Genomic DNA, 17,904 nt, shown 5'->3' on the forward strand with positions numbered 1-17,904 from the left:
CTGGCTTGCTCACTTCCCCTCTTTCTCTCTGTCTCTCTGGTCAAACTAAAAATAAATGAATAAATAAATAAAATAAAATAATTAAAAATATATTTTTTGAAGAATTATTTTATTGGATTTTATTTATTTTATTCGTGTATTTATTATTTTTATTTGACCAGAGAGGGACAGAGTGAGGGGAGGGAGAGTGAGAAAGCAAGCCGCCAGGTCCGGGACTTGAACCATAGTAGGCCATGCGGGAGTCCGGCACCCTTAACCACCACGCCACCTTCGGCCCCAGTTTTACTTAAATTTCTTAGCAGAAGTGTTTTGAGAAAGATCCTGTCTCCACTGAACTAGAGTTTTAGTTTAGTTTTGCTTTGCTTTATTTATGTGTGTTATCTGCCTGTCTGGTCTAGGTCTGGAGAACAGACAGCTCCAAATCTGAGCAGAATGACAGCAGCCACTGGCCCAGCTAGTAACACGGGGCTGCTGAGGGTGGGGCAATGAAATAACCTCTGGGACTGGAATGTTAGGGATGTACTTCTATGCCCTTCCTACTTGAGTAGCTGCATCACCAGGAAAGAAAACAGAGAGAAAGGAGAAAGGAGAAAGGAAAAGTGAAAACGAAAGAGGAAAGAAAGACGGGTGAGGAAGCTGGTGAGGCAAGAAGGAAGTGGGAGAGAGAAGAGAAAACCTGGAGGATATTATCTTCCAAAACTACACTATTTCCTTCTCTTACTTATCAAGTGCCAGCTGGGTCTATGGATATCCAGTTCTTGACATTGTACGCAGATATGCTGATACTGTTTGGGCAAACTCATCCAGAGTGACCTATTTGTCACTCTGGGAAAATGTATTTGGAATGGCGATAAAAGCATCTCCCAACCTACCCTGTGACACTCTCACCCAGAGCCTCAGATCTGAGCAGGTGGTTCACATCTTCTACCAGGTAGGCTGACGGCCTGTTAAGAAACTTGAGGAAGGTGGAACAGTCTAAAGCCAGTTAGTAATCTCTCTGTATCCACAAAGGCAGAATATGCTTCTCCTTATTACTTTTCCTGCGGTTTCTTTGGTACTGTTACCTGCAAAATCAGAACTCACCTGATGCACTAGATATGCCAGAAATGGGCAGAAGGCCCAACGGGTAAGAAAAACGGTCTGACACTGGCTTTTCTTCCTCCCGGATCTGAAGAAGGGAATTTCAGAGAGGACTTGGAGGTGTCCCATCAAAGTTCTTAGGACTCGATACTGTCCGAGTGGAAACACAAATGTTCTAAGGTGGCACAGAAATGACAGAACACTGAAACCAGGCAATGCACCCCAAACTGAGCAGCACCTGCTTCTGCGGTGACTGAGTGACTGAGTACTTAACTTCTCTTTCCCCAGGAAATCTGGAGACCATGAAGGCTCACCTGGGTTGTGATTCCACACTATCCTACCTGGCCATGGCCCTAGGAAAGGACTAGCATTCAGTGAGAGAAAGATGAGGCACCAGATTTATAGATGAAGGAGAAGTCTCCCTCTCATCTCCCAAAGGATTTACTATCATACTTTCTGAACATAGGGGGAGGAGTGGTTCTGAGAGATTCTAACAGTGCTCTCTCATTTTTACCAATCAAAACTGACAAGTTGGCAATTATCCAATGCTAAAGATTAAAATTTGAGTTTTCCAGGCTATAAAAAAATTTTTTTTTTCTATTCCAAGATGAGTAACCAAAACAGGAATTCAATTCCTTTTCCATACATTCCATCAAAAACTCCACCCTCCAAAAAGGGCAGGGTTCAGAGAAAGTGAATACTGCAAGCAGGACACCAATTTCTACCCCTGGTAGAATATGAGGCTGAGTGTGCCTGTGCAACGGGGTGGCGAGGCAGCCATGGAACAGACAGAATCTGGGTGGCCTCAGCTCAGCCACCTCTAGCTACATGACCTTGGGCAAGTTATTTAACCCCAATTATTTGCCTGATCCATGAAACGCTATGAAGATGACTGTAAAGCTCTTAACAGACTAAATAAGCCTTCAATAAATTTCAATGGTCCTCTTGGGGACCAGCAGTTAGCGTAATGGCTATGTCGCTGGACTCCCACACAGTTGACCGTGGTTCGTGTCCCAGACCTGGTGGCTTAAACTCACGCTGGGCTTGTGTGTGTGCGTGCCCAAGATCCCGAGAGGAGAATGGAGGAGAAGGGATTGCGGCATGGCCCTCCCCACTCTGGGGTGATTTCTCACTTTCTGTCTCTCTGTCTCTCTCTGTCTGTCTGGCGAGCGCACGCGCCCTAGAGCAAAAACCTCTCAAAAAAAAAAAAAAAATTCAATGGTCCTCTTAAAAAAAAGAGAGAGAAAGAAAGAAAACGAGACTGAGTACTGAAAGACGACCTAAGAGACCAGAGAGAGGAGTGTTGCAGGAGCAGGAGGCAACAGCAGGCTAGATCAAGACAGCCCCACCAAATGCACAGCAGAAGCTCTACCCCAGTGTGATTGTATTTTGCTATGGCAGTCCAAGCAGACTAGCAGACGTTCTACTCTCTGTAGGAAGCCTGGCATTTGGGCAAAGCACATCCCAAGCAGAGTTGGTGTTTAGAGAAGAATGCGTCTCACCCTGTGGTGACTTTGCTTTGTACCATTTATGCTGTGGGTCACTGTTTTAGAAGAGGATCATTCTGAGGTCCCTGTGCTACAGAAGTTCCAATTATAAATGCCACAAATGTGGCCACATGGGTTACAAGCTTCTCAGGCAAAGCAGACCTGGTCCTTTGACCTTTTCTAAGTAAGAAATACGGAATTTAGTCATCGACACTGAATAATGCTGAGAGATGTATTCATGTACAAGTGTTTGTGTGGAGAAATGTTTTTACCTTGGGTATATGCCCAGGAGGGGAATTTCTGGGTCATATGGTAACTGGGTTCAACATCTGAGGAACCGCCAACCTATTTTCTAAAGCTGTATCATTTGATAATCCCACCAGCAATGCATAAGGTTTCCAATTTCTCCAAGTCTGTGCCAACACTTGTCTTTTGGATTGCTGCTATCCTAGTGGGTCTGAACTGGTAACCCATCACAGTTTTGATTTGCATTTCTCTAATGGCTTTTTTTGTTGTTGTTGTTGAGGTTTTTGCTACAGGGCGCGTGAGCTCCCCAGAAAGACAGAGAGAGACAGAGAGACAGAAAGCAAGAAATCACCCCTAGGGGGGATGGCCACGCCGCAATCCCTTCTCCTCCATTCTCCTCTCAGGATCTTGGGCACGCATGCACACACGCCCAGCGTGAGTTTTAAGCCACCGGGTCCAGGACACGAACCGCGGTCAGCTACATGGGAGTCCAGCGACATAGCCATTATGTCAACTGCTGGTCCCTCTAACAGCTAATCTTTACATAGGTATTTAAATCCTTTGTGCCTTTAAAAATAGGGTTATATGTGTTTTTATTGTGAATTATAAGAGTTCTTTTGTATTCTGGAAAAAGTTCCTTATCAAATAAATGATTTACAAATATTTTCTCTCATTCTGTGGACTGTTTATTCACTTTATTGATATTATTTGCAGCACAAGAGATTTTAAAATTCGATAAAGTCTAAGACAATTTATTCCTTCTTTTGCCACTTGTGTTGTTGGTGTCCTAGCTAAGAAACCATTGCTTAACCCAAAGTCACGAAGATTTATTCGCATGTTCTCTTCCAATTAATTTTATAGTTATTAGATCTTACATTTAGACACGTGACCCATTTTGAGTTAATTTTTGTGTATGGTCTGAGGAAGGGGTCCAACTTCATTCTTTCACAAATATCCAGTTGCCCAGCATTATTTGTTAAAAAGACTACTCTTTCTCCCATTTAATTGTCTTGCCACCTTTGCTGAAGGGAACTCTTTTTCATAATGGCAATATTCTCTCATTCATTGTTCATTTATACCTTCCTCTTCTTCTGACTCCTTGTCCTCCTTTCAAGTCCTATTTTCCAAATTACTCTCTAGCATGAAAGCTTTTGGCTGGCATAGCTAGGATTTGTTTAAACACCCAAAGGGCTGACAGTAGATGAAAGCCATCTCAAGAGATACCCAATAAAAGGAAAGGTGTGTGTGAATGTGCATGAGTGCTCATAGCAGCATTACTCGTAATAGTAAAAATGTGTAAACAACCCGAAAGTCTATCCAAAGAGTAGAGTCAATCAAAATGTGATATAGCTATAATGAATATTATTCAGCCATAAGAAGAAATGAGGTACTTACACATGCTACAATATGTCCTAACCTTGGAAACATTACATTACATGAAAGAAGCCAGATGCAAAAGGCTATATATTGTAAGATTCCATTTATAGGAAAGATCCAGAATGATCCAGAATAGGCAACTTTGTAGATTAGTGATTGTTTAGAGCTAGGAGGAGGGTTATGGAGAAACAGAGTGGCTGCTATAGGGCACGAGGTTTCTTTCGGTGTGTGTAGGCAAAATATTCCAATATTAGATTGTAGCCAATGACTATACAACCTAGTGACTGCACTATGAAACAATGAACTATACCCTTCAAATGGTGAACTGTATCATGGAATAAGTAAGTTCTTATTCCAAGCAGTTCTAGAGAAGGTTGCTTACCCCCAGACAATTCTACAAGAAATTCACAGATCCGAGTGATTCATTTACCAAGCAAACTTCTCTAAACTTGCATATGCTAGCAGTGCTGGTGACAGGAGGAAAAGGAGATGGCTGGCCACTGACTATTTTGTAAATTGCAGCAGATGGAGTTTCAGGAGCTTCTGCAGAGAGACCTCTACAGAACAAACAATGCCACAGAAGACGGCTGAGATGTGAGACTGGCTCTGGAAGGCACATGGACGCGAAAAGAGTTCAATCCTGGGAAATATGCCTGGTATACTTACATGAAAGTTCAGCCCTTGGCAAAAGATGTCAACTTTTGGCTCTTGGAACAGAATGTTGGGGGTAGAGTGAGAGAGTAAGAAGAAAGGTGTTCTTATTCTTAATACTCCTGAACATTTTGTTGTTGGCTTTTTGGCTAATGACTGGAGCAGCCCACGTTGTTGAGAGAGAGCCAATCACCAAGAACTAGGAAGAGGACTTTTAAAAATATCGATAGATAGTAAGGTCCAAGGAAAGGGAAAGGAGACTGAACGTAGCTCTTTGTGGGAAAACAATACAATTTATCCCCAAACCTTTAGTTTTCCTAAAACGGGGACTCAAGCTGAGAGCAAGGGCCACATTTATTTCACTCACTCGTATATTCCAAGGCCTTTAGCAAAATGCCTGGCATAGTGAGAGATTAAATTTTAAAATTTAACAATTTGACAATTGAGTAAATCAATCTAGGAAGGTTTACGTCCAGCCTCACCACAAGTAGACCTTGATACCAGTTATTCTCCCAAAGTAAGAAAATAACAAAAATAATGTATTTCCATCCTGGGAGAAGGTGGTTCAGACGTGAACAGCTGTCCTCCAAGGAAGGAGTCGCGCTGTCACTGAAGACAGTAAACCTTTGCTCTCTCTTAAGTCAGACTGGGGGGCTAGAGGAAAGTGTTCTGGCATTTCTTGTTGAAGCAATCTAGTATCTTCCAAAAGTAAGCCTCGTTTCATCTGTTTGGAGTTTGGGAGGATGAGATTAAGAGGAGAGGACTGTGCCATATTTTGGCACTAGGACTCCTAAGGCTACTGAATTAGAAAGGCCCAAAGGGGAAAAGGAAAAAAAATAAGACAATGCCATACTTAAAGGGAGCTGCTAACACCAGACACAGTGAGGGACGGCTCTGTGTCCACTGCACCTTTAAGAGCAGGAATCTGGGCCACCCTCCAATGCAACTGTCAACTTCTGACTGCTGAAGACAGGGGTCACTTATACAGACTGAAGCAAAGTGAAGTGGACAGATGGAACAGCAAGACCGAGCAGCAAACTGGCTGGGGATTTCTTGGTCCATTTTTAACTTATTCTCTCTGACTCATGACTGCAAAGCAGTTCTTTTCCCAGGTGCAGGGTGGCTGATGGCTCAGACACATAGTTAATGCCCAGCTTGCCCAAGATATGCATGGAAATGTTACCTTTCAATGTGGACAAGGGGAAAATGTAGATTCTTTCTCATGTCCAATATGAATGTAAAGCAAATTCTCCAAAGATGCAATTTCCTACTATTTTAGCTATTGCTCATGGACAAAAAGAAGCATTTGGGGTGTTCTATCAAACAATAAAGAAAGAGATAATAGTTCCATCCAGAAACCCAGAACACGGCAACTGTTTCATTCCTGACATTCCAAGAGGAAGCAGGCTGTCTCTGAAAGCTATTATGTAAATCCTTCAGGAAGAAAGGGGGAAAACAGGCAAAGGTTGTTTACAGGAAAAGTTTCCCTAGCTCTCATTCAAAGAAAGGTGAAAACCAGAATACCCAACATAATAAATACTGGGGAGATTCTTACAGGTTTTACCCTAAAATGACTCCTATAAGGCTACCAGATTTACATGTAGAGAGTGTGATTCTGGGCCCAGCAGCGGTGGCGCGGCCACAACCAAAGGTCCCTACAAGCCTGGAAGCCATCTGGCCAACTGTGGGTTCTGACTCCCGAGCCGGCTTGAAAACCTGCCAGGCAAGGCTCCTGGGCTGGGAGACTGGGGAAAGGGAGACCGTGGCACGACAAGACCCTGTGTGGGATGCTTTTCTCTTTTGTGCACATGTGTACAGTCTCTGTCAAAAACAAAAAAAAAAAAAGAAGAAAGAAAAAAAGAAAGAAAAGAATGTAAATAGCTGAAGCTTGGTTTAATAAGCAATCTGGATCTCAGGTGCCGCTCTCGTAAGAGCTACGGCCCTGTCGTTTCATGTGACTAAACTACGTGTGGACAGCTGGATGTCCTGCTTTTGTTCTGGCTTCCCTCACATGGAACGCTATTATTTCTCTCCACTGCTAAAAAGCGTAAGTCTTATTTTTCCTTGAAAGCCAATTAAAACACCACTTCTGGGGCCAGCAGGTGGTGTGGCAGTTAAGGATCTGGACTTCCACATGGCCAGCTACAGTTTGAGTCCCAGACTTGATGGCTTGAAAATCACACCAGGGGTGTGTGTGTGTGTGTGTGTGTGTGTGTGCGCGCCCGCATGCGTGCACAAGAGACCAGGGGAAGAATGGCGGAGAAGGGATTAGGCATGGCTATTCCCCCCAGGGGGTGGGAGGGTGATTTATCATTTTCACTTGTATCTCTCTAGAGAGCACGCATGCCCTATGGCAAAAACCTAAAAAATAACAAACAAAAAAACACTGCTTCCCTGAACAATACAGTACATATAAGAGAAAAAGCAAGGGACCAGCAGTTAGCATAATAGTTATGTTGCTGGACTCCCAAGTAGTCGATCACGATTCGACTCCCGGACCTGGTGGCTTAAAACTCACCAGGGCGTGTGTGCGTGCATGCCCAAGATCCCGAGAGGAGAATGGAGGAGAAGGGATTGCGGCGTGGCCATGCCCCCTGGGGGGTGATTTCTTGCTTCCTGTCTGTCTGGCGAGTGCATGCGCCCCATGGCAAAAAACTCTCCAAAAGAAAAGAGAAAATGCAAGGCTTTAGAGGAAGTACACTTGAGTGGAAATCCTGATGCTGAGGCCAAACAGTGGCACAACAGTACATGACACTGTGTGAGGCCAACCACACATGGGTAGGTTCCAGGTTCATATATGGAGACCTCCCTGAGTATGCCACCATGTGTGTGCCCATGATCTAGGCTGGCTGGGGACGGATCATGACACCAAGCCCCTGTTGGGACTGCTGTCTCTCTGTTTCTATCTCTCTTGCTTGTGGAAGAAAGAAAGAAAGAAAAATCCAGGCCAGCTTCGGCTCCTGATTGCTAAGTCAGCCGGCTCTCACATAGCCAATCTTGCAGTTTGAGTCTATGGCCCAGCAGCTTGAGAAACACACCAGGCATATGTGTGTGTGTGTGTGTATGTGCCCAAATTCCTGAAAGGAGAGAGAGATGGAGGAGAAGGGGCTGGGGCATGACCATTTCCCACAGGAGGTGCTTCTGCCCCACCTCTCTGTCTCTCTGTCTCCCTCTGGCAAGTATACCTGTCCTCCGGCAAAAGCAAAACAAAGCCCCCAAAGCCCCAATCCCTCTATTTATTAGCTGTGTGACTTTGGCCAACAAATCTCTCTCTCTGAGAACCAGTTTTTTCCCCTAGTTAGATTTCCTTTCTGGAACTTTCCTCCATGTTTTCCTATGTAACACCCAACTTGCACTAAAAGAAGTTTCTTTTTAGAGAGATTTTTATTACAGGGTGCATGTGCCAGAGAGATAGACAGACAGAAAGTGAGAAATCACCCCTCACGGGGATGGCCACACCACGACCCCTTCTCTTCCACTCTCCTCTTAGGATTTTCGGCACGCATGCACATGTGCTCAGTGTGAGTTTCAAGCCACCGGTTCCAGGACTCAAACCATGGATGGCCATGTGGGAGTCCAGCAATGTAACCATTACATCATCTGCGGGTCCCAGGATTTTTTTTTTTTTTTTTTAAGCAGCTTCCCTTTTCCTAATCAGTCCAGTGATACACCATACAACACACTACACTGTGTGCGTGCACTCTCAGGTATCAGAGGATTAAAGACAAGAAAACTATCCTATGTGTAATTGCCTTTACCTGGGAAACCTTCCAACGTACCAGTAAAAGACCGATTTCAAAGAAGGAGTGAAAGTATGACTGAGCTACCGGTATGTGGCAGTGGACAAAATGGTTCATCTGAGGTAGAGTTACTTCATTTTAAACTAACATTTCTTTTCACCTTCGGGATTGCCTCACACACTCCCATTTCATGCAGTAATAGGCTTCCGTCTTCATGGAGTCAATGAATCTTCAGCCCATCCAATTCAACAACAACAAAAAAAGCAATTTCCCTTGATGCCTGTTAACAGCAGTGCATTACAAGCCTCAGAGACTCTGCTGATTAACATTAAACAAAATAAAACCTCAAATAAGAACACCTTCTAACCTTTTCACTTTGAAACTTTCTAATCAAAACTTCAACAACATGGGGGCCAGCAGGTGGCATGGTGGTTAAGGTGCTAGACACTCCCACTTTGCTGACCATGGTTTGAGTCCCAGACCTGGCAGCTTGCTTTCTCACTTTCTCTCTTTCTCTCTCTGGTCAAATTAAAATAAATGAATGAATAAATAAAATTAAATAAACAATAATTTATAAAACAAAACAAAACAAAACTTCAACAACTGACCTGTCAGGTTGCCCTGTAACTCACCCCCAGTACTAGGTCTTAGCCCTTTCATACCAGGTAGGCCCCTCCTTGGGCTAGTGTCCTTGCAGCTGTTCCTTTCAGGAAAGGGAAAGGGGACTGAAGGCAGGGCTTCGAGAGCAGAGCCTTACTGTAGAAGGCACTGTGCCCATTTCATGGTTGAAGGGAGTGTGACAGAGAACGTGCATCTTCAACTCCACCTCAGTCACCCTTGTATTTAATGACATGAGTCAGCACGCCTCTTGATTTCTCAGGGAGAAACACATGTGTCACATACATTAGGCACCTGCTGGCTGCATTTTCACCTGGGCTCTGCATTAGGCAGATGAACGTTCACAACTCTTTAAATAGAGGGCAACAGGAGAGGGTTAGCCGTAAGGAAAGAACAGGCGCATGGCCTGAGGGGTGGCTGCCTCATTTTCTGAAGCTGTGTGCATGATTACGCATTTTGGCAGGCCAGACTTTCTATCTTGATGCATGACTTTGCCCGATGTGGGTTTCCACTTCATCACCTGCTGGAAATTAAGCAATTGGTTACAGCTACTTTGCTTGAAAAATGAGCTATCTTCTAGTTACGGTGGCCCCAAACCATAGACTTAAGCCAAGAAGATCGGCTGGGTTATCTCCTCTGGCACCGTCATAAGAGAGGGATGGAATATCTTCCTGCTCCAGATGCCAGCCTGACCATGTTTTTCACTGTTTCAACAATTACAATGAATATAAATGGAGAAGAATGAACCACAGGAGTTAAAAGAGCCACAAAAGTCAAATGGATCATCTATATTTCCATAAAAGGCATCATTTAATGCCTTCCCCTAACAAAGGTCCATTTTTTTTCCTTTAATTGCCACAGGACACATGTGCTTGCCAGAGAGAGAGAGAGAGAGAGAGAGAGAGAGAGAGGGAGAGAGGGAGGGAGCAGGCACCTCCCCCCATAAGGTGCACTCACGCTACAATCTTTCCTCCATTTCTCTATCAGGATTTTGGACACGCACACATGGCATATTTTCCAAGATGCTGGGGCTGGGACTAAAATTGCCGTCGGTCATGTGGAAACCAGCTCCCAATGCACAGTGCTTAACCACTGCACAATAGGGCCAGCCCAGAAAGATCTGCTTTCTATGAAATCTTTTAATAAATGGACAGAGGCTCCAGAACTTTCCTAAATATAAAACACCTGCGAGATGAACCTATCCCTGCTCTGACCCCATTACTTTGCTCCTCAGACTCCCTTACTCTATGTCTAGTGGAGGTCGGGAGTTTGCTGTCAAAGTTCCTGTGGCTGCAGAATGAGAACTTCTGATGATTTTTGCAAGTGGTTTGGCCCTAGGTTTCCTACCTCCAGAAGCAGGCCCTTCTATATTCTGGGAAACATCTAGTTAATATAAACAAACAAAACAGGCCATGTGAAAATGTGTATTAGATTCCTGTCCTGGGACATAAGAAAATCCTAATACATACCTAGGAGGAATTTTTTTTTTTCTTTTTTTGGGGAGAGGTTTTCACTATAGGGTGTGTGCGCTCGCCAGAAAGACAGAGACAGACAGAGAGATAGAAAGTGAGAAATCCCCCCCCAGGAGGGATGGCCACATCACAATCCCTTCTCCTCCATTCTCCTCTCAGGATCTTGGGCATGCACACACACGCGCCCGGCGTGAGTTTAAGCCACCAGGTCCAGGACTCGAACCGCAGTCGACTACATGGGAGTCCAGCGACATAGCCCTTACACTAACTGCTGGTCTCCCCCTAGGAGGAATTCTGAAGCAGCGGTGATCAAACACCAAAAAGTTCTCTAATTTTAATTAATGGTAAACATTCCAGCCCCTTGAATATGACTCAGAACTTTAAAAAAAAAAAAAAAAAAACTAGCATAAGGGCCAGTTTCATAATACAGTGGTTAGCTACAGTTCACTGGAAGCTAGAGCCCACATGTCTGACCGCAGTTCTAATCTTGGCCCAAGCACTAGAAAAAACACACCAGGTGTATGTGCATGTGTGGCCAAAGTCCTGGTAGGGTGGAGAAAGGGGGATTGTGGCATGATCACGCTCCACTGGGGGTGTTCTCTCTCTCTCTCATGAACATGTATCCTCTATAGCAATTAAAGAAAGGAAAACTGACATAAGACAAGAACCTAAAAGAAGTTAATTATATCTCATTCCCATTAGCCCAATTAGTCAATTTATTATAAGACGTTTATTTTTTAAGCAAGGGGAGGACAGAAGAGCAGAAAAATGACTAACTTCCTCTTTTCCTATCACCTTGAAAACAGAGAAAAATGATTTTAGTGGGTCATATGCTAGGTTGGGGAAGGAGGAAAGCATTCTGTGGATCCCAGTTAGAGAGAAAAAGAGGCATATGGACCCCAAACTAAAGCAAAAGAGCAATATATATATCTCAGTGGAGAAGGATGAATAAGGAGCTCATGTGCCCAAAAGAAGAAGGCTGTTAAGATTTCTGAGTGGTTGGGAACCAGGAGTTAGCGTAGTGGCTATGTCGCTGGACTCCCACGTAGTAGACCGTGGTTCGTTTCCTGAACATGGTGGCTTAAAATTCACGCCGGGCGTGTGTGCGTACGTGCCCAAGATCCCGAGAGAAGAATGGAGGAGAAGGAATTGCAGTGTGACCATCCCCCTCTGGGGGGTGATTTCTCGCTTTCTGTCTGTCTGGCTCTCTCTGTCTGGTGAGTGCACGGGCCCTATAGCGAAAAAAACCTCTCCAAAAAAAAAAAAAAAATAGATTTCTGAGTGATTGGGGACTAGCTGGTGGTATGGTGGCTAAAGGCACTAGATTCCTACATGGCTGACCATGGTTTGAGTCCTGGACCTGGCAGCTTGCTTTCTTGCTTTCCCTTTCTCGCTCTCTCTGGTCAAATTAAAAAATAATGAGAAGAAACTAACAAATGGAATTAAATAAATAATTCTAAAAAAAAAAAAAAAAGATTTCTGAGTCGTCTGGGTGGGCCACATGAATCCTTACTACATAGGAGTGATCCTGAAGTTCATGCACAGCAGGGGTGGGGCAGTGACCGATAAGGATCACATACTGGTTTGCAAGTGCTCCAAGAAAAGAATGAACTTAAAAGACATGGAAGAAGGTTTATACTCCATCCCAGGGGGACCTTTTAGAACTCTTCAGGAAAGGCAATCAGCGAGTCTGCCAAAGTAATTAAGCAAGCGAACATTTACCATAAAGCCCACATCAGTTAAGTGAACAGAGATGAATCTTATTACAGTGCACTGTCAGCTTAGAGCCTGCAGGTGCTAACCACTGAGCTGTGGCTCTTCCTGGCCCTGGCTGCCCACCTGCCCGCTGTGATGGAGAACACTGTCCTTGTCAGCCCTGAAAAGGCAGGCTGCCTTCACCTGCTCTGGCAGTTTCTCTGCTGTCTTTAGCAAGTCCCTACCAAAGCGGTTTCCTCCAAGAAGCCTGTGTGCAGATACTGCGGGCAGGTGGTGGTGCTGCCTAGAGAAAGGAGCCTCGAGGTCGAGAGGATGGGTAGGGAGAAGGCAGGGAGCCAGGTAGCATTTCTGTTAGTAAGGTAAAGAGAATGAGATCACTTAGTAAGTCAAGGTTAAATGAAGAATAAACAAGCTGCCCAGAGTATTAAACCACTCTGCCTTAATGAGGTTAACAGATTCTCTCTCTCAGGGAATAGGGAGAAAGTTAAAACTTCATTGTAATATACTCTCTCCGCAGGAAAAGAAATACTGCTGAGAAACGTGGCTTCCCCGATATTAATGCAGCCTCAATATCAGCTTTATTGATGAGTTAATACCAAAGCTAAAGGAAAAAGTGAGTGCTATTTAACAAAATTCACCATTTGCAAGAGGAAATGCTATTTATCAATTATCCTCAGATTTACAAATGGCACCTCGGGCACTTTATGGCTCCATTACTTTCTTTTTTTTTTTTTTGGGGGGGAGAGATTTTTCACTGTAGGGCGCGTGTGCTCGCCAGACAGACAGAGAGAGACATAGAGACAGAAAGCGAGAAATCACCCCCCAGGGGGGATGGTCACGCCGCAATCCCTTCTCCTCCATTCTCCTCTCGGGATCTTGGGCACGCAAGCACACGCGCCCGGCGTGAGTTTTTTAAGCCACCGGGTCCAGGATACGAACCGCGGTCGACTACGTGGGAGTCCAGAGACATAGCCATTACGCTAACTGCTGGTTCCCATGGCTCCATTACTTTCTGAAAATGATTTTGAGAGTTAAAATGAACACCCCTAAGCCCGGCATGGTGGCACGTACCTGTAATCCCAGTTCCTGGGAGGTTGAGACAGAAGGATTGATCATAAGTTCAAGGCCAGCTTGTGCAACCTTACTAATACTCCCCCTTTTTTTTTTTTAAAAGAGAGATTTTTTACTATAGGTCCATGTGTTTGTTGGAGAGACAGAGAAAGACAGAGAAACAGCAAGAAATCATCCCCCAGGGGGATGGCCATGCTGCAAGCTCTATTCCTCGATTCTCCTCTAGGGATTTTGGGCATGCACACACACACACACATGCCTGGTGTGAGTTTTTAAGTCGCTGGATCCAGGATTTAAACCGCAGTCGACCATGTGGGAGTCCAGCAACATAGCCATTATGCCATCTGCTGGTCCCCACTCTGTCTCTTAAAAAAGAAGAAAAGAAAGTTCCAAACTGACTAAATGCCAACGTACTAAGTCAGAGACCTAGCAAGTTTTATTCAAATAAAATCCTCAGGAAGAGAAAGCTGTTAGAATAGCTTGTAGATACAAATCTAAAAATCATAAAACCCATTTAAAAACTCATCAAATAATGTACGCCTTTCATTCAGAGTAGTAGATAAAAATAAACGGAAGTGGGTAAGATCTTTGTGTCCATAAACCACTAAATCTCTAACTCATTATAGAGCAAAGATTTTAAAGACCGCTGGGAGACAGACATGACCAGCCAACTGAAGAAATGCCATGGACTGGAAATGGCTGAAACCGATGTTGTGCAGGCCCCCTACAAGTGCACTTCTCTCTGGGTCCCGAGCGAGAGGAAGCAAAGAGTGGTGGCAGAAAGTGGTCTGCAGCCTCACCCTCTACCGTGGCTCTTTGTCTGCAGCAGGGCCTGCAGTTCTTGCACACTCAGAGGCGGTGAGCTGGGAGAAGGAGGGGAAATGAGATGACTACTACTCAGAACCAGCAGCGCTGCCCAGGAGAGGACTTAATGGGAGGATGAATGGGGGCCCAGTTCTTTGACAGAACCTCCAGTAATAGCTAGTAAAGCGACCATTCATCATAATAGTGCAACACGATGGGGGTCTTTAGGGGAGAGTCTATGACATTCCAGCACAAGAAAATGAAGCCCATGTGGAGACTGCAGCTTTGGCTCTGGCAGATTGCTCCACAGGAGGCTGGGTATAATTGTTTATGCTCACGAAGAGCTTATTAGCTGCTTCCTTTCCAATAAGCCAGAAAGAGTGGTAAGTCTTTCCCCTTCTGAAAAGGTGATGTTACCAAAAGGAGAAATTTGGACTTAGAGTGATTACAGAATTCCGTTTACCCTGTAAGCACCATTTCAGAAAATTTCTATATTTTCTCCTGCGCTTTTAATCTGCAAATTACTGCTTTCTCATCTAGTAGAGGAATACTCTGTCCACAGAAAAGGGTCCTATGGTATCAAAAGCTAAGGGTTTGGGACCAGCAATTGGCATAATGGCTATGTTGCTGGACTCTCACGTAGTTGACCATGGTTCGGGTCCCGGACCCGGTGGCTTAAACTCACGCCAGGTGCGTGAGCGTGCGTGCCCAAGATCCTGAGAGGAGAATGGAGGAGAAGGGACTGTGGCGTGGCCATCCCTCCTGGGGGGTGATTTCTCGCTTTCTGTCTCTCTGTCTGTCTCTGTCTGTCTGGCGAGCACACGCGCCCTATAGCAAAAACCTCTCCAAAAAAGAAAAAAAAAAAAAGCTAAGGGTTTGCCAGCACTGCCAGTGACTTGCGAAAACTCAGTTTGACAAACATCCGTATGTCTACTGTGTGCAGGGACTATGCTAGGTGAGGGGGAGGTGAAGAAAACAGGACCCCAGATACAGAGAAGCATACGGATTAGTAGAAAAGGCACACACCACAGACAGACAATTTCATTATGATGGGGTAAGGGCTAAGACAAAGAACGGACAAAGGATCTCACAGGAACACACAAGAGGGACACTTAGCTCCCTCTCTGAGGGAGATGGTGCATGAATGCAGTCTTGAAATATAAACTAGTTTAATCAGGCTAGGAAAGTTGAGAATGTGCTCTGCCTAGCCCCCGTGCCCTATAGCAAAAACCTCTCCAAAAAAGAAAAAAAAAAAAAGCTAAGGGTTTGCCAGCACTGCCAGTGACTTGCGAAAACTCAGTTTGACAAACATCCGTATGTCTACTGTGTGCAGGGACTATGCTAGGTGAGGGGGAGGTGAAGAAAACAGGACCCCAGATACAGAGAAGCATACGGATTAGTAGAAAAGGCACACACCACAGACAGACAATTTCATTATGATGGGGTAAGGGCTAAGACAAAGAACGGACAAAGGATCTCACAGGAACACACAAGAGGGACACTTAGCTCCCTCTCTGAGGGAGATGGTGCATGAATGCAGTCTTGAAATATAAACTAGTTTAATCAGGCTAGGAAAGTTGAGAATGTGCTGGTATATTTTCATACAGGGATGAAGACTATATCCAACTTTTACTAAGTTAAACAAACTAACAAAAACCTTGCTAATGGGACCAGCAGTTGGCATAATGGCTATGTCCCATGTGGTCGATAGCGATTCGAGTCCTGGACCCCGGTGGCTTAAACTCACACAGGGCACATATGCATGCGTGTCCAAGATCCCAAGAGGAGAATGGAGGAGAAGGGATTGCGGTGTGGCCAGCCACCCTGGTGGTGATTTTTTGCTTTCTGTCTCTCTGTCTGTCTGTCTTTCTGGTGAGCGCATACACCCTATAGCAAAAACCTCCCCCCCCCAAAAAAAAAAACCTCGCTCAGTAAACCAAAAAGTTATAGCAAGGCAACTTCTACGAAAGCCCTAAGACCTCTGCCTTCTGGGGTCCTGTTAGCACCTGTCTGTTCGGTGCATACTCAAGGAGACTCATGGAGACAGGATAGGGTAGGTTCTTCACCTCCTAAACTGAATGTCAACACAAAGCAATTTTCCAAGTTGAAGGCAGGCCTTTCCGTCTCATATTGGGAGCGGATGGATCTCAGCTGGGCCGTGCCCGCCCTCTGCAATGTGCTGAAATCCAGCTGGTGATGCAGCTGCTGCACTGAAAGCCACACTGAAGTCTCTAGTCTCTGATCTCTACCAAACCACACGGAAGAGACTAAGTGGCTCTGCTTTGCAGCTGCCTGCTATTTGTAAGACTTTTCTTAGAGCTGGTTTATAAGATAAGAGCATACATTTGGGAAGGTCCTCAGTGAGAAACACAAAAGAGAACCTTTAACCCCATGAACAACTTCAGTAAACACTTTACTGCCATGAGCATGCCAACACCTACAATGGGCACGTGAAGCAGCGTCAGATACACAGTCCTTCAGCAGTGCCTCTAGTTTACATAAATGACAGCAACCCGCCACTCAGCCAACGAGGTTTTATAAGACATCCTTAAAATCACTTATAATTTGGTGAATATGCAAAGATAAAAATAGCATTAATTGCCTTGACTTTTACTTAAAAAGAGAGAGAGAGAGAAACAATGTGTTATGCTCTCAATAATTCACTTCAAAGCAGCTTTAGTTGTTTCAAAGGCCCATTTTGGATAATTAAAATCTTTGGCTGTCCTCTTGTTTCTCTGGAGAGAACTGAAAGTCGGTAAATTCTTCTGTGCTGAGATAAACAATTCAGTCTGGCATTAAGGAAGGGGACTCTTTGGTAATACCAAAGATACATCCTGGCTATGCTGAGTTAATCCAGGAGCAGCCAAGACTATATTTCCTATTGCCTATTAAGATCTAAAGCATACTTTTATAATCAGGTTCTACAGACACTTTGGGGGACACAAAAGTGCTCCGTAAGCACTTCTTAGGGATCTTAATATCCACTTCTCTAGCTTAGAGACTCAGGTCAAGTGATGATTCTGGAAGATAAAGATGACATTATAAAGGCCTTGGAAGATGAAGCCATTCATGCCAGCTATCCACTCATGTGCTCAATGTTTACTGTGCTGTACTGCACTGTGCTAAGGGCCAAGGTTACAGGGCTTTAAAAAAGCATGGTCCTCAGCAGATGGAGTAATGGTTATGTTGCTGGACTCCTATGTAGTCCACCGAGGTTCGAGTCCCAGACCTGATGTCTTAAAACTCACACCAGGCATGAATGCGTGCATGCCCAAAATCCTGAGAGGAGGATGGAAGAGAAGGGATTGCAGTGTGGCTGTCCCCTCTGGGAGGTGATTTCTTGCTTTCTGTTTCCCACTCTCTCTGGTGAGCATGTGTGCCCTATTGCAAATTGGAAATGACAATAACGATGATAAATGAAGTTAAATTAATAGACAATTCTATAAAAACATAAAATAAAAGTCCAGTTTGGACTCAAGTCTTTTGAATTTTTTAAAGATTTATTTACTTACTTTATTTGTTATTATTATTTCTTTTTAAATTTTATCAGAGAGAGTGAGAAAGGGGAGTGAGAAAGCAGGCCTACTAGGTCTGGGACTCGAACTGTAGTCAGCCATGTGGGAGTGCAGTACCTAAGCAACA

The 17,904-nt window shown here is 44.4% G+C and overlaps 1 protein-coding gene and 1 long non-coding RNA gene across 2 annotated transcripts in view; one reads left to right on the top strand and one right to left on the bottom strand.

The window, feature by feature from the left end:
• The window catches only part of LOC102491719 (uncharacterized), a 27,040-nt gene extending 13,960 nt beyond the window's left edge, over positions 1 to 13,080 (top strand). Inside the window, exon 3 of the long non-coding RNA XR_337094.2 lies at positions 12,905 to 13,080. This is a non-coding gene — a long non-coding RNA (uncharacterized LOC102491719). The remainder of the gene's footprint in view (positions 1 to 12,904) is intronic.
• ARMH3 (armadillo like helical domain containing 3) overlaps positions 1 to 17,904 on the bottom strand; it is a 270,864-nt gene that overhangs the window by 44,268 nt on the left and 208,692 nt on the right. The window lies entirely within an intron of this gene.

The sequence above is a fragment of the Tupaia chinensis genome, unplaced genomic scaffold, assembly GCF_000334495.1.
Source record: "Tupaia chinensis unplaced genomic scaffold, TupChi_1.0 Scaffold144255_1, whole genome shotgun sequence".
Classification (NCBI taxonomy): Eukaryota; Metazoa; Chordata; class Mammalia; order Scandentia; family Tupaiidae; genus Tupaia; species Tupaia belangeri.